General features: G+C 37.5%; 1 protein-coding gene and 1 pseudogene across 5 annotated transcripts in view; both read right to left on the minus strand.

Moving 5' to 3' along the window:
- Positions 1-18,109, minus strand: part of DACH2 (dachshund family transcription factor 2) — a 782,542-nt gene that overhangs the window by 370,141 nt on the left and 394,292 nt on the right. The gene's annotated exons all lie outside the window — the stretch shown is intronic.
- Positions 103-2,078, minus strand: LOC143670440 (polyadenylate-binding protein 1 pseudogene; annotated as a pseudogene).

Raw genomic sequence — 18,109 nt, forward strand, 5'->3', positions numbered from 1 at the left:
ATTTGCTCGGTACATAAGGTTTAAAGTTTCCTTTCCTTTTTTTATTTATTTTATATTTTGCAATGTTTTTTTCCACAATATTTAAGTTTTTCGATGTTTAGATATTTTTCTCCGGTGAAGCACAAGTTTCTTTTCGTGGTCCCTGATCAATTTTAAACAGTTGGAACACCAGTGGCACTGTTAACTGCTTTCTGGGCAGCCTCTTTAGCTTGGTGGGCTTGTAATACAGCTACAGCTTCGTCAACTTTAGAACGGAGTGACTCTGGAGACTCAAGCATATGAAGAAGTTCCGAATTATCAATCTCCAACAACATGCCAGTGATTTTACCAGCAAGGGTAGGGTGCATGGCTTGAATAAGGGGAAAGAGCCGTTCTCCCAACATCTGCTTTTGCTCTTGAGGAGGGGCAGATGCCAACATGGAAGCAGTCAAAGGTTCCTGACCTTGTACATGAACAGCGGGCTGCTGCATGGTAACTTGTGGCTGTGCATTAAGATGTTGTTGTGGATTGCGAACTCCTGCAGCATATTTATACTGTGGAACAGTGCGGACAGCAGGAGTAGCTGCAGCAGCAGCAGCTGCAGGACGTGGACCCATTGTCTGTGTTGATGTATTAGCAACACGTTGTGTTGACATGACTCGTGGAACCTGTGAAGAAGCTGGTCGCATAGTACTAAATGGTGGTCTAGGAGCGGCTGGGCGGATAGCACCGGGCATATTCTGGAATGGATGAGGTCTGGCACCCTGAGCAGTCCAGCGAGGACTTGGTCTTAGTTGAGCAATTTGGCTAGGAGGATAGTATGCAGCACGGTTCTGAGTCTGTGGGATAGCTGCCATGAAGTAACCTGAAGGAGGGGCTGGCTGGTAGGGGTTCATTACAGGGTTCGGCACAGCTCTTACACTTGCCATTCTCTGCATATACTGGTTAGTGAGGTGAGCCTGGCGCTCTTCTTTGCTCTGAGCTAAAGCTACATACAATGGCTTGGTGGCCACAATTCTACCATTCATTTCGGTAACTGCTTTAGTGGCTTCTTCTGGGGAGGAGAAACATACAAAACCAAACCCTTTGCTGCGACCACCCTCCATCATAACCTTTGCACTAGTGATTGTACCAAATGGAGAAAACTCTTTCCGAAGACGCTCATCATCAATACCATCATCAAGGTTTTTCACATTAAGGTTAACACCCTGGTATCTGGTGATCCGATCTTGCTTCATCTGTTCAAATTTGCGCTTAAGTTCTGTCTGTCGTTCCACCTTTTTCTGAGCTCTACCAACATAAATTTGTTTTCCATTGAACTCCTTTCCATTCATCTCATCCACAGCTTTCTGTGCATCTTCATGCCTTTCGAAGCTCACAAATCCAAAACCTTTGGATTTTCCACTTTCATCAGTCATTACTTTCCCACTTAAGGCAGGTCCAAACTTGCCAAAGAGATCCTTAAGGCGCTCATCATCCATGTCTTCTCCAAAATTCTTGATGTAAACATTGGTGAACTCTTTAGCCCTAGCTCCAAGTTCGGCTTCTCGTTCTTTACGAGACTTAAATCGTCCAACAAATACTTTGCGATCATTTAGAAGCATCCCATTCATCTTTTCAATAGCTCTTTCAGCTGCTTCCTGTGTCTCAAAATGTACAAATCCATAGCCCTTGGAACCATTTTCATCACAAACCACCTTACATGAAAGGATGTTACCAAAAGCAGAAAATGTATCATACAGTGCTTTATTATCAATAGATTTGTCCAAATTTTTAATGAATATGTTGCCCACTCCACTTTTGCGAAGCGATGGATCACGCTGAGACCACATGATGCGTACTGGCTTGCCCTTTATAACATCAAAATTCATGGTGTCCAAAGCACGTTCCGCGTCTGCCGGCTGCTGGAAGTTCACATACGCGTAGCCCAAGGAGCGGCGGGTGATCATGTCCCTGCAGACCCGGATGGAGAGGATGGGCCCGGCCGGGCTGAACTTCTCGTAGAGCATCGCCTCTGTCATGTCGGGGTGTAGGTCCCCCACGTAGAGCGAGGCCATGGGGTAGCTGGGGGCGCTGGGGTTCATCTCGGCACGGCTGCCCGCAGGGCCACAGGCCGCGACCTTTCCGTGAGAGGAGAGCGAGTGCTGGGGCCAGCGGGCGGGGGGAGGGGGAGAGGAGCGGGGGCAAAGTGCAGAGGGACAAAAATCAACCGGAATCCTATTTTCATATCACTGAAGTCTGTGTTGCCCATGAATTTGAACCTATAACTTAAGTGGTCACAAGTTTCACATTGTCTCTTATGCAACACTCTGACATGTCAAGGGAAAAACAGGCAAAACAATTGGATTAGTGCATTGGAGAATTTCACATTGCTATCACTCCTACACTAAAAATAGTTGGTTCAAATTTGTCTGTGCTCCACAGATTTAATGGTTTCAAGTAAAGGGGATTACAGTGGGAGCATGACACAACAAGGACAAGGGAGGCCAAGGTCAAAACCCGCAGCTCTAACCATTAAGGAAAGTAAAAACCCAGATCAATTGGTTTACAATCTGTAAAAAATAAATATATTTGCAAACAGTGGCACAGAGGTATCAGTCTCATCATGCACATTTTGCATGGTGTGTTAGGAAGGTTTCAGATGCAAGGGAAGAAGTTCCACCAGGCAAATACTGAACACTACTTTGGGTTGCATATACCTACTGAACGAATATTGAAAATAGCTCATTTGAAAGGCATAGTTAATCAATCATCATGTGAATTATTCCAATATTAATTGAGCCATTCAGGAAGAAAACCTCCCTCAAAATAATTGAAAATTGACAGTTACAGCTAAATTCCATCTAGATTGCCATTATTTCAGCCCATGTTTTATTTCATATTCTGTATTGTGATTAATTCATTTTTACTTAGTAATAAGGTGCACAACCTTGAAAACCAACCACAATAGTAAAATGAAAATGAGACAGTGCATAATCTTTCAACATTCTAACACCTATAAATGACTCTCCTACCTTTTCATCTATCCGTGTTTCTCAAAGTTATAAAAAAATATTATATAGCATGATCTGCTCTTAATAAATTTTCCTTTTCCTAATAAATGTCTCATTTTTCATTTAAATTCTGGGTGTTTGAACAGTGCCACTAAGTATAAAATTTCTCAGAATAAATTGAGAATTGGAAGAAAATTTTGATATTATCAAAAAGACTGTGGACTCTAAATCACTTAAAAAATCTTTGCCTTTAGTTATATTTTCAGAACTAGAGGAATTAAATTAAATTAGATGATCTGTAATTTAGATTGTCTGATAATCAAAATAGATTATCTGTGCTATAGAGTGGATGAGTGATTGAAATGCCAAGACAAATCTGCTCTCTTATTCATACTCCAGGGATTTTTCCTTCCTTTTCCTATCCTTGTGTGTCTGGTGGGGAAACATACAAGCAGAGAAATGGACAAAAGGCAGTCAATAACAGGGAAAATAGAGTGACAGAGTATCTACATCTTTATATCACTGTCTCTGCAAAAAAAAATTGTGTAAAAGTGAAAAAAATGGAAAAGCATTGGCTGAAAGTGAGGATTTTATTCTAAATTATAAATATTTTCAAATTCTTCAGATATTAGTTAATTATCCCATAATCCTCAAAAATAATCTATTTTTTAACCATTCAGGGGTTCAGAGTACAGACTTCAAAGTTAAACTTCCAGGGTTCAAATATGAGTTAGGACCAATATATAATGGAGAATGATTCTTGGAAAAGTTACTTCACCATGCTTCCCTCGCTCCCAATACATAATTTCTTTATATATAAACTGGGAATAATGACAGTACTTATCATGCACAGTTGGTGTGAAGACTAAATGAGAATGTACGTATAGTACAGTGCTGGGCATATAGAGTATTCAGTATTCTATTTTTTTATTTTTACTTCCTAAATATAATCTCATGTGACTTTGTTACTGTTGATCTCTTTACCTACTTTCTGATAAGTCTAAGGCTAAAATCAGACATTCCCTTCTTCTTTGAATTATCAAACTAAAGCATACAAATCCAATCCAAGGAGACCTCAGTTCTCTTTATACAAGGACTGAATTAAGGTGAACAAGTTTTCTATATTTTTTGAGTCAAGAATATTTAATCACATACCTTTCTATGCATATTCCATTGAAAATATATCCAACAGCTATTAAAAGTCCACATCTTTTTCACAGCCTGTCAGAGTAGCAACAACACTGTACTAGACTCTGAGGGGGGTGGGGGAATGGGAGGAAATGAAAAAAAAAAAGACTCAGATCACCACGGTAAACCTACTAACTGGGGGTAGGAGGAAAGCAGCTATTATTATTATATAAGTAAAAATGTACTATCAGAGAAGTTGAAACTGCTCACTAAGGAGAACACACATATTCTAAAACCAAGTTACTACTTGTTTTTCTCATTTTGAAAATTCAGTAACAGATGAATGAGAACCTGATTATGTATTCAGACTACCATTGATTTTAAAGCAAGAAAGGAAATCTGCTTTCCACACCAATGTTTCTGATTTATAGATGTTTACCCAAACACTGTAATCATTATACTAGCATGTACATTTACGTAACATATGGCTTTTTCACAGGTAAGCATTTGGTCATGAATATTTCAGTCTCTCAGCTCATAGGGACTAAAAATTGAGAGATGATATTCATTATCACATGGAAACTTTGTTTAGTTCTAACATTCCTAGATGCCAATCAGACATTCTATCGCATTCACAAACATATGGGCTATTAGTTCTTTAGCAAAGTAGTTTCCATTAATTTATTTTATTTAGTGAAGATCCATATCTTTTACACAGACTGTCAGAGTAGCAATAAATTATAGCAATCATAACACTAAAAATTACAACATAAAGTAAATGTGCATCTAATTTGAAGTTTGTAGGTTTAAGAATAAGTTAATCAGCTCTATTCTAAAGTGAATTAATTATTTAATTGAAATAAAATAATTCTTGCTGTGTTTCAATTCAGAAATAGCTATCAGTCCAACAATTTAATTTCCAAATCAGCAACCATAGTTTGGATAGTCTCCACAATATGTGACTTCACTGAAAGTGCCAACAGAAGAGATCAAGACACCATGTGTCTTTTCTCATACTTGGCAATGACTCTATTGAGACTGGGCAACTTTTCATGTATACAAATGCGATTGCAATAAGATACTCTCTTTTTGTCTATTAGAAGTAAATATGTTATATTAATTCAAGTTATTTAAAATCACACAAAAATAAAGAGGATGAATACATGAAATGCAGATATTCTTCATCCTGCTTCAACAGTCGTAGTTAATCTTGCTTTAACAGCCCCACAGATACCCACTGTCCTCCCTAATTATTATTTTCTTTTTTAGCAGTTTTATTGAGATATATTCACATATAAAATCAAGTGTACAATCAAGGTTTCATAGTATCATTACATATTTGTGCATTCATTACCACAACCAATTACAGAACATTTTCATAACTTAACAAACATAGCATCCCATGCTACTAATCCTCCACTATTATTATACCCTTAGCATATGTGTGGTACATTTCTTATGTTGGGTAAAGAACATTAAAATATTACTGTTAACTACAGTATGTAGTTTGCAATATGTGCATTTTCACATTATCACTCTGTTATTAACTCCTTATAGTAATAACATATATTTGTCCTAGTTCATGAAAGATCATTTTTATATTTGTACTGTCAATCACTGTCATCATCAACCATAGGGTCCTCTGTGTTATTCAGTCCCATGTTTTAGATCCTAGCTTTACTTCTAGTGACAGGTTTCATTCTAAACACACCCTTTCAACCACAATCATGTGGTTTTATAAGTACATTCATAATAGTGGAGACATACCCCCATGGAAACCACCTAATCAAAAGGCACCACTCACAAATACATGGGTAACATCTCCATGAAAACAATAAAAAAGATACCACCTAGCAATATTTAATGAGTATTAAAGAACATGGCTGTTCTGGATTACGCAATCAGCTTCAAACTGGCACATAGGATTTCTTTACATATTTTGGGTATTAAACACTTATTGAATAACTAGTCTCCAATATTTTCTCCCATTTGGTAGGTTGCCTTCTCATTTTCTTAAGAAAGTCCATTAATGCACAAGTGTGCTCAATTTTGAGGAAGTCTCATTTATCTATTTTTCTTTCATTGCTGTGCTATGGGTGTCAAGTATAAAAACCTCTTCTTACCACAGGACCCTGAATTTTGTTCTAGTGCTTTTATGGTCCTGTCTCTTATTGTTGGGTCTTTGATCCATTTTGAGTTAATTTCTGTATATGGTGTGAGTTATGGTTCCTCTTTTAATTTTGATTATGGATATCCAGTTCTCCTAGAAGCATTTGTCGAAGATACTGCTCTGTTCCAGTTTAGTGGTCTTGGCTGCCTTGTTGAAACACAATTGACCATCAGTGGATGGATCTATTTGTGAACCCTCAATTCAGTTCCATTGATCAAAATGTCTATCCTTACCCCAGCAACATGTTGTCTCAATGACTGTAGCTGTGTAATATGCTTTAAAGACAGTAAGTGTGAACACTCCAACATCATTCTTTTTCAAGTTAATTTTGATTATTCAGGGCCTTGGCCTTCCAAATATATTTGATGTTTGGCTTTTCCATTTCTTGAAATCTGGCCATTGGAATATTCATTGCAATCACATTGAATTCAGAAATCAATTAGAAAAGAATTGACACCTCACTATATTTAATCTTCCAATTCATGAGTGTGGAATGTCATTACATTCATTTAGATCTTCTTTCATGTCTTTTAGCAATATTTTGTAGTTTTATGATTACAAGTCCTCTACACACTTGGTAAAATTCATTCCTAGATATTTAATTCTTTAAGTTGCTATTTCTTTTAGTTTCTAATGCTGCCAGAATGCAAAATACCAGAAATGGTTCAGCTTTTATAAAGGGGACTTATTTAGTTACAAGTTTGCACTTCTAAGACCTTAAAAATGTCTAAACTAAGGCATTCAGAGATAGATACCTTGACTCCAAAGAAAGTCCTTGTTCCTGGTTCCATTGCTTCCAGCTTCTGATTCCAGTGGCTGCCTCCCTAAACATCTGTGTGTCCTGACTTAGCTGCTCTGGGGCAAAACTCTGGGTTCTGGCATCCATAATATTTCATGGTGAGGCACATGGTGATGCCTGATGAGCTCAGTTTCCAATGGCACTCCAAGAATCTCTCTCAGCACTCCAAGAATCTCCAAACATCTCCATTTATGTCAGCTCTGAAACAACTGTGCTTTCTCCAAAATCTCCCCACTTTCAAAGGGCTAGTAAACTAATCAAGACCCACCTTGAATGGGCACAGTCACATCTCCATCTAATCAAGAGATCACACCACACTTGAGTGAGTCAGTCTCCATGGAAACAATCTAATCAAAGGTTCCACCTAAACAATAGATCTGTCCCCACAATATTGGATTAGGAAAGAACATGGCTTTCCTGTGGTACCTAACAGTTTCAAACCAGCACACTCCACACTATGGACCCCAAAAAGACATGTTCTTTTCATATACAAAATACATCCATTGCATGACAATATCAGAAAAGTGATATACTTTTGTGATACTTAAACTATTTCAGTAACAGTACAAATAAAATGCAAAGCCAGAAACAGTACAAAATTTCATCAAAGTTTTTTACAAGCATGGTCTGTTCTAAGGCAAAAATTCTCCTCTGGCTGTTGACCTGTGAAACTCAGAACAAATTATATACTTCCAACATATAAAGGAGGGGCAGTCATAGGATACATGTTCCCATTGCCATAAGGAGAAATTGAGAGGAAAACGGGTCACTGGACATAACAATTCAAATACCCTGCAAGGTAAACTCCATTAGATTTCAAAGTTGAGAGTCATTTATAGAACAATGTTTTGTCCTCAGGACTTCAGAAAGCAGCAGTGCTATCCTCCCCAAGGGCTGCACAGTAGCCCTGCATTCTCCAAATGTTGGGGTGAGGATTGCAACATTATGGGACATTGGAGAGACCACCTTTTTCACAACTCTACCCTCTCCAAAACCAGGAAAACACCCAGACTCTGCCATTGCTAGGGCATGCACCCAACACCTCCACAACAATGGGACAACAAACAGGTTTCCTCCAAGCCCTGCTTTAGGCACTCTACCTTCTTCAAAGCCAGGAGCCACAAAACAATTTCTGAACATTGAGGCCAAAGGCCCACCCCTCTGCTTCTGGGGCAAACACACCCCCTCCATGTGAATGGATGGGTCCACTTTCTTGGCCTGAGATTTTCTAGCTCCAGACCTATCATAGGTCTGAGGCATGCCCAATCTGCCAGCAGAAGAGACCCACACTTAGTCCCTGATATGGCACCGTTCACCAAGGTGATCAGCCTGCTACCTGGCTACATTAGACCACTTTCATCAAGGAAGGGGTAGTGATTTGTTCTAACTGGAATAGACACATACTCTGGATATGGGTTTGCCTTCACTGCAGACAATGCTTCTGCCAAACCTAACATCCATGGACTTATGAAATCTTTTATTCACTGTAATGGTATTCCACACAACCTGACTTCTGACCAAGCAACCCATTTCACAGAAAATGATATAAGGGAAGAGGCACATGCTCATGGAATTCTCTGGTCTTACCATGTTTTGCACATCCAGAAGCAGCTGGTTTGATAGAACAGTGAAATGGGCTTTTGAATTCCAAATTATGGCTCTAAGTAGGTGACAATACCTTGCAGGACTGTGGCAATATTTTCCAAGAGGCTGTGAATCAGTTTTCATTCGATGATGCTATTTCTCCCATAGCCAGAATTCACAGGTCCAGTAATCAAGAAGAGGAAATGGGAGTGGCATCACCCACTACCACCCCCAGTAAGCCACTAGAAAAAATTTGCTTCCTGTACCTGCAATCTTAAACTCTGCTGGTCCTCAGGTCTTAGTTCCAAAAGGAGGAGTGCTCCTACCAGGAGACACAACGATTCCATTGAATTAGAAATTAAGACTGCCAGCTGGCCATTTTGGTCTTCTCATGCCTCTGAATCAACAGGCATGGAAGGGGATCACTGTACTGCCTGGGGTGATTGATCCTGACTAGCAAGAGGAAATAGTACTGCAGTTACACCATGGAGGTAAAGAACAGTTTTCCTGGAATACAACAGATCCCTTAGGGTGTCTCTTAGTGTTACCATGCCCTATGATTAAAATCAATGGAAAACTGCAACAACCCAATCAAGACAGGGATTGGCCCAGAAACTTTAGGAAGGAAAGGTTAGGTCATCTCACCAGGCAAAGAACCCTGGCCAGCCAAAGTACTTGAGGAGGGTAAAGGGTACATGGAATGGGTAGTGGAAGAAGGTAGTGATAAATATGAACTACCACCATGTGACCATGTGATCAGTTACAGAAATGAAAACTGTGAGCATATGAATATTTCCTCCTTGTTTTGTTATGAGTATATTTGTATCTGTACATAAAGCAAATATCATGTTTTCTTCTTATCATATGACATAACTTGTATTGTTCATGTTATAGCATTTAAGTTATAGGTTATCAAGTTTTAGAATGAATGTTACCTCAGGACTTGCACCCTGTTCTGGAGAGATTTAGTGTATTTCTGGTTGTACACAAGACAGCTGAATATTGTTAGGTGAAACAGTACCTGTCTGTTATTGTGTTCTATTTAGACTAAGTATGGTTTAAGGTGATGTATAAAGTTGCCAAGTTCACAAGGAGTGGACTGTGATGATTATATTCAGGCGTTAACTTGGCCAGGTGATGCCCAGTTGTGTGGTCAGGCAAGCAATGGCCTAACCATTACTTCAAGGATATTTCATGGCTGGCTAATAAAACCAAAGCCTGGTTTATTAAATCATCAATCAGTTGATGCATCTGTGACTGATTACCACTATGATCAACTAAGGATGTGTCTTCCACAAGGAAAGAATCCAATCAGTTGAACTGAATCCAATTAGTTGAAGACTTTTAAGGAAGAAGACAGAACTGTCACTACATCTTCAGCCAGCCAGCCTCTCCTGTGCAGATCATCAAGATCCTTCATTGGGTTGCCAGCCTTGTGCCCTCCCCTATGGATTTTGGATTGCTGCATCGCAATGGTTGCTTGAGAAACTTTAATAAACCTCACATTCACAGGTATCTCCTGTTGGTGCTACTCCTCTACAGAACCCTGACTAATACACTATTGTATATGGAATTTTTTCCTGATTTCTTCCTCAGATTGCTCATTGCTGGTATATAGAAACATTATTGATTTCCGCAAGCAAACTAGACAATTTAGATGAAATGGAAAATTTGTCTAGTTTGATCTTATACTCCACCATATTGCTGAACTTATTTATTAGCTCTAGTGGCTTTGTTGAAGATTTTTCAGGATTTTCCAAGTACAGGATCATGTCATCCACAAATAATGATATTTTAACTTATTCCTTTCTGATGTGGATGACTTTCATTTCTTTTACTTGTTTAATTGCTCTAGCTAGAACTTCTAGCATGTTGTTGAGTAACAGTGGTGGCAGTGGGCATCCTTGTATTGTTCCAGATCTAGAGGGAAAGCTTTCAATTTTTCACCATTGAGTATGGTGTTAGCTGTTGTTTTTTATAAATGCCCTTTATCAGGTTGAGGATGATTCCTTCTTTTCCTATCTATCAGAGTGTTTTATCAAGAAATGATGTTGAATTTTCTCAGATGTCTTTCTGATGATCAACTCTCAGATATCAGTTGAGATGATCATGTGGTTCTTCTCCTCTGATTTGATAATGTGCTGTTACATTACATTTCTATGTTGAATCACACTTGCATATTTGGGATGAAACCCACTTGATAATGGTGTGTAATTTTTTAGTGTGCAGTTAGATTCAATTTGCAAGTACTTTTGAGAATTTTTCCATCTATATTCACTAGAGATTTTAGTCTATATTTTTTCTTTCTTTTAGTGTCTTTATCTGGCTTTGATATTAGGGTAATGACTTCTTTATAAAATGAATAATGTAGCATTCCCTTCTATTCAATTTTTTGGAAGAGTTTCAGCATGATTGGTGTTAATTCATCTTGAAATGACTGGTAAAATACATGTATCTGGCCATCTGACCCTGGACTCTTCTTTTTTGGGAATTTTCTGGTTACTATTCCAATCACTTTAGTTGAAATTGGGTTGGTGAAGTCTTCCATTTCTCCTGGGGTCAGTGTAGGTTATTCAGGCATTTATAGAAAAGTGTCCATTTCATCTAAATTATCTAGTTTGCTTGCATACAGTTGTTCATAGTATCCTCTTATGAATTTTTTTATTTCTGTGAGGTCAGTAATAATGTACTCTCCCCCATATCTGAGTTTATTTGCATCTTCTCTTTCTCTCTTTGTCAGGCTAGTAAGTGTTTGTCAATTTTATTGAACTTCTTGAAGAACTGAGTTTTAGTTCTGCTGTTTCTATTTTTTTGTTTTGTATCTCATGTATTTCTGCTCTAATGTTTGTTATTTCTTTCCTTCTGCTTGCTTTGGGATTACTTTGCTCTTCTTATTCTAGTTCTTCCACACATGCAGACAGTTATTTGATTTTAGATTTTTATTCCTTTCTAATGTAGATGTTCAGGACTATAATTTTGCTTCTCAGCACTGCCTTTCCTACATTCACAAGTTTTGATATGTTGTGTTAGTTTTCATTAATTTCAAGATATTTACTAATTTATCTTACATTTTCTTTTTTGACCCACTAATTATTTGACAGTGTGTATTTTAGGCTAGAGGGAACTGCCTGAAAATGTAGAGCTGTGTTCCAGTAGCCATGTTTCTTGAGGATGATTGAAAATGATACAGCTGTCACAATGTGACTGTGTGATGCTCCTTCTATCTACCTTGTCAACAAAGGAGTAGAATATATGGAATAAAAATAAATAATAGGGGGAACAAATGCTAAAATAAATTTAGTTTAAATGCTAGTGATCAATGAAAGCAAGGGGTAAGGGGTATGGTAGGCATAATCTTTTTCTTTTCTTTCCTGTGTTCATTTTATTTCTTTTTCTATTGTCTTTTTATTTCTTTTTCTGAATTAATGCAAATATTCTAAGAAATGATGACTATGCAAATAAGTGATGATATTGTGAATTACTGATTATGTATGTTGCTTTATTTTGTTTCCTTATTTTTTTAATTAATAAATAAATTTTAAAAAAAGAATTAATGTGCAATCAGGGAACGAAGGTATGGATCATACATTAGGCACAGAAACAGAAATATATGAGATGAATGGTCAGAAGTTCAAAGGTATGAAAGAAAATGCAGTCAAAATTCACTCACTTTGGGATAACTAGGGGGAAGACTATGTAGAATTTGGAAAAAATGCTCTCATAAAATTGTCATTTTTTTAAATGGACAGGCACTGGGAATCGAACCTGGGTCTCTGGCATGGCAGGCAAGAACTCTGTCATTGCACCACCGTGGCCAGCCCAATTAATGTCATTTTAATGTGTTGCAAGATTTTTCATATTGCTTTGTGCAGAGTAGATGTTCAATGAACAGATGTTAAATAAAGGAATGTGCATATGGACTGATAAATCTGTAGGGAAGATATATATTTATCTATATTTAAATATTATATTTTTCTAACATCTAGTTACTTATAGATAGAACTAATATCTAAATAAATATCTAGCAATGTCATCAAGCATAGATCATAAAATAATTATATTGATTATTTGAATAGAAATGCATCTTGCTAAAGCGATTTTAGGTACCTGAATAGGTTTAAACTTTCAAAATATTTTTTTTTCATTTTGTTTCCCCCCTTTCCCACATTTTTGAAATTCCAAGAAATTAACAGGTTAAAGAGGAGTAAGATATGAAGCACACTTACTTTTTCTGGAACAATGTCACTTAGAATTAAATACATCTTACATAATGATTGTTTTTTAAAGTGCTTTATAGAGCTAACAGGTTTGAAAAATAGATTTCCACTGTAATTTAGCTTCTTTTTTATTTCTCTTTAAAATTATTATTACTTGATGAAGTGTCAGAAAAACAAATAATTTTATTTATATGCTCACATCCCTCCAAAGAAGATGTTAATGTGCCAGTAAATATAAACATAATGCTGAAAGTTGAAATAACATCAAATTAAATAGTTTTAATTCAAAATAATTTAATTACTACACCCACACACACATTCACACACACATAAACATTTCTTGTTTATATTTTTGATTTGCTAAATAAGGTATTTTTATTAATACTACAGACAATAGCCATTTTCTAAATTATCACAGATTCTGAATCAGTGGAACTTAAATGATGCAGGTTGCCAGTACTGTATAGGTGGAGAAATAACCAAGAGGAAAATAAATGTCTTTGAAATGAAAAGAGAATATACAAATTTGAAAAGGAAATATAATTAGACAAAAATTAAAATTAAAAGCACTTATCTTTATATTAAGCAGATAAAACAAAATGTCATACCTGATATTAATCCACATCTTTAAAGATTTACTTGTAAAGCTATATAAATTGAGAACTAGTCTCAAGTGAATCTAAAAATTATGTCTTAAACATTTCTAAACAATTTCACTTACATTTTTTGCACGCAACTGCTGGGGGAAAACAATTCATAGGCAATAGTAGAAAAATGATCACAATATCTAAAAAGATATACCATGACCACTCTATTTTGTTACATTTAGACCCATTTTCAAATTATAAATGTAAAGAAATGAAATACACAGATGCAGAACAAATTCTATAGTTTAAAAAAGCCCAACAGAATTCAAAGGTACTTTTCTTCACATTTGACATTGAAACAGTAGGTAACAGGAGATTCTTATCAATAATTAGTTAGTCCTACCCAGAATTATACACAGATGTATAAGGTTATCTTTTTTTTTTTACAAAAAAATATTTTGAGACATTAAAACTCCAGAAACAAAAAAGTACTGTAGTTTTCCGGAGAAGATGGCGGCTTAGTAAGATGCGCGGATCTTAATTTCTCCTCCAGAACAGCTACTAGGGGAGTAGAAACGATACAGAACAGCTCCCAAAGCCACGACAGAGATAAAAAAGACAGCGTACCCCATCCTGAAATGGCTGGCTGGCTGAGAGAAGCCGCTCGGGTGAGATCGCCGAGGGGCGCGGGCTTCACCGGGCGGGGCGGCAAGCGGTCGGAGTCACTCCTTTCCCCCTTCCCCGGCCAGCTGGGAGAATTGGACAGGCGGTCCCCTCAAACCATGGCGGCTGGTGCCCACACCACGTGCGGCCCCCCGGACCAACTGAGAGAATTGGATCGGAAATCCCCAGGCCACGGAGAATGGCGACGGGGGGGGCCCCTTCCAAACCCGTGACTCCCCGGGAACGTGCACTCTCCTGGGCGGGCTGCTGCGGCTGGCACCCTCCCGCCACCAGGCCAACTAGGAAATTCGGACGGGCGCTTTCCCGGGCTGCGGCGGCCAGCGATCCTCCCCGCGTTTGGACCCCGGGCCAGTTGGCACTCTTCCAAGCCGCTTCGGTTAACGAACCTCCCGGACGGCGAGAGTTTTCCAAAGTTAAAGGACCCACAGTACCTTTTACTGGTGGGACCCGCAGACAAACGTGTGCCACGAGCGCCACCTACTGGGCAGGATAAGAAAAACAGAACCCAGAGATTTCACAGAAAAATCTTACAACCTTGTTGGGTCCGATACCCAGGGAAATCTGACTAAATGCCCAGACGCCAGCAGCAGAAGATAACTGTCCACGCTCAGAAGCTTGAGAATATGGCCCAGTCAAAGGAACAAACCAATAGTTCAAATGAGATACAAGAGCTGAGACAACTAATGCTGAATATACGAACAGAAATGGAAAACCGCTTCAAAAATGAAATCGATAAATTGAGGGAGGACATGAAGAGGACATGGGCTGAACATAAAGAAGAAATAGAAAAATTGAAAAAACAAATCACAGAACTTATGGAAGTGAAAGATAAAGCAGAAAAGATGGAAAAAACAATGGATACCTACAATGATAGATTTAAAGAGACAGAAGATAGAATTAGTGATTTGGAGGATGGAACATCTGAATTCCAAAAAGAAACAGAAACTATCGGAAAAGAATGGAAAAATTTGAACAGGGTATCAGGGAACTCAAGGACAATATGAACCGCACAAATATACGTGTTGTGGGTGTCCCAGAAGGAGAAGAGAAGGGAAAAGGAGGAGAAAAACTAATGGAAGAAATTATCACTGAAAACTTCCCAACTCTTATGAAAGACCTAAAATTACAGATCCAAGAAGTGCAGCGCACCCCAAAGAGATTAGACCCAAATAGGCGATCTCCAAACACTTACTAGTTAGAATGTCAGAGGTCAAAGAGAAAGAGAGGATCTTGAAAGCAGCAAGAGAAAAACAATCCATCACATACAAGGGAAACCCAATAAGACTATGTGTAGATTTCTCAGCAGAAACCATGGAAGCTAGAAGACAGTGGGATGATATATTTAAATTACTAAAAGAGAAAAACTGCCAACTAAGACCCCTATATCCAGCAAAATTGTCCTTCAAAAATGAGGGAGAAATTAAAACATTCTCAGACAAAAAGTCACTGAGAGAATTTGTGACCAAGAGACCAGCTCTGCAAGAAATACTAAAGGGAGCACTAGTCAGATACAAAAAGACAGAAGAGAGAGGTATGGAGAAGAGTGTAGAAAGAAGGAAAATCAGATATGATATATATAATACAAAAGGTAAAATGTTAGAGGAAAATATTATCCAAAGAGTAATAACACTAAATGTCAATGGACTGAATTCCCCAATCAAAAGACACAGATTGGCAGAATGGATTAAAAAACAGGATCCTTCTATATGCTGTCTACAGGAAACACATCTTAGACCCAAAGATAAACATAGGTTGAAAGTGAAAGGTTGGGAAAAGATATTTCATGCAAATAACAACCAGAAAAGAGCAGGAGTGGCTATACTAATATCCAACAAATTAGACTTCAAATGTAAAGCAGTTAAAAGAGACAAAGAAGGACACTATATACTAATAAAAGGAACAATTAAACAAGAAGACATAACAATCATAAATATCTACGCACCGAACCAGAATGCCCCAAAATACGTGAGGAATACACTGCAAACACTGAAAAGGGAAATAGACTCATATACCATAATAGTTGGAGACTTCAATTCCCCACTCTCATCAATGGACAGAACATCTAGACAGAGGATCAATAAAGAAATAGAGAATCTGAATATTACTATAAAGGAGCTAGACTTAACAGACATTTATAGGACATTAAATCCCACAACAGCAGGATACACCTTTTTCTCAAGTGCTCATGGATCATTCTCAAAGATAGACCATATGCTGGATCACAAAGCAAGTCTTAACAAATTTAAAAAGATTGAAATCATACACAACACTTTCTCGGATCATAAAGGAATGAAGTTGGAAATCAATAATAGGCGGAGTGCCAGAAAATTCACAAATACGTGGAGGCTCAACAATACACTCCTAAACAACGAGTGGGTCAAAGAAGAAATTGCTAGAGAAATTAGTAAATGCCTTGAGGTGAATGAAAATGAAAACAAAACATATCAAAACTTATGGGACGCAGCAAAGGCAGTGCTAGAGGGAAATTTATTGCCCTAAATGCCTATATCAGAAAAGAAGAAAAGGCAAAAATTCGGGAATTATCTATCCATTTGGAAGAACTGGAGAAAGAACAGCAAACTAATCCCAAAGCAAGCAAAGGAAAGAAAATAACAAAGATTAGAGCAGAAATAAATGAAATTGAAAACATGAAAACAATAGAGAAAATCAATAAGGCCAGAAGTTGGTTCTATGAGAAATCAATAAGATTGATGGGCCCTTATCAAGATTGACAAAAAGAAGAAGAGAGAGGATGCAAATAAATAAGATCAGAAATGGAAGAGGAGACATAACTACTGACCTCACAGAAATAAAGGAAGTAATAACAGGATACTATGAACAACTTTACGCTAATAAATACAACAATTTAGAGGAAATGGGTGGGTTCCTGGAAAGACATGAACAACCAACTTTGACTCAAGAAGACATAGATGACCTCAACAAACCAATCACAAGTAAAGAAATTGAATCAGTCATTCAAAAGCTTCCTAAAAAGAAAAGTCCAGGACCAGACGGCTTCACATCTGAATTCTATCAAACATTCCAGAAAGAATTAGTACCAACTCTCCTCAAACTCTTCAAAAAAATCGAAGCGGAGGGAAAACTACCTAATTCATTCTATGAAGCCGACATCACCCTCATACCAAAACCAGGCAAAGATATTACAAAAAAGAAAACTACAGGCCAATCTCTCTAATGAATATAGATGCAAAAATCCTCAATAAAATTCTAGCAAATCATATCCAACAACACATTAAAAGAATTATACATCATGACCAAGAAGGATTCCTCCCAGGTATGCAAGGATGGTTCAACATAAGAAAATCAATTAATGTAATGCACCATATCAACAAATCAAAGCAGAAAAATCACATGATCATCTCAATTGATGCAGAGAAGGCATTTGACAAGATTCAACATCCTTTCCTGTTGAAAACACTTCAAAGGATAGGAATACAAGGGAACTTCCTTAAATGATAGAGGGAATATATGAAAAACCCACAGCTAATATCATCCTCAATGGGGAAAAATTGAAAACTTTCCCCCTAAGATCAGGAACAAGACAAGGATGTCCACTATCACCACTATTATTCAACATTGTGTTGGAGGTTCTAGCCAAGCAATTAGACAAGAAAAAGAAATACAAGGCATCAAAATAGGAAAGGAAGAAGTAAAACTATCACTGTTTGCAGACGATATGATACTATATGTCGAAAACCCGGAAAAATCCACAACAAAACTACTAGAGCTAATAAATGAGTACAGCAAAGTAGCAGGTTACAAGATCAACATTCAAAAATCTGTAGCATTTCTATACACTAGCAATGAACAAGCGGGGGGGAAATCAAGAAACGAATCCCATTTACAATTGCAACTAAAAGAATAAAATACCTAGGAATAAATTTAACTAAAGAGACAAAAAACCTATATAAAGAAAACTACAAAAAACTGCTAAAAGAAATCACAGA

Source organism: Tamandua tetradactyla, chromosome X, assembly GCF_023851605.1.
Source record: "Tamandua tetradactyla isolate mTamTet1 chromosome X, mTamTet1.pri, whole genome shotgun sequence".
Lineage (NCBI taxonomy): Eukaryota > Metazoa > Chordata > Mammalia > Pilosa > Myrmecophagidae > Tamandua > Tamandua tetradactyla.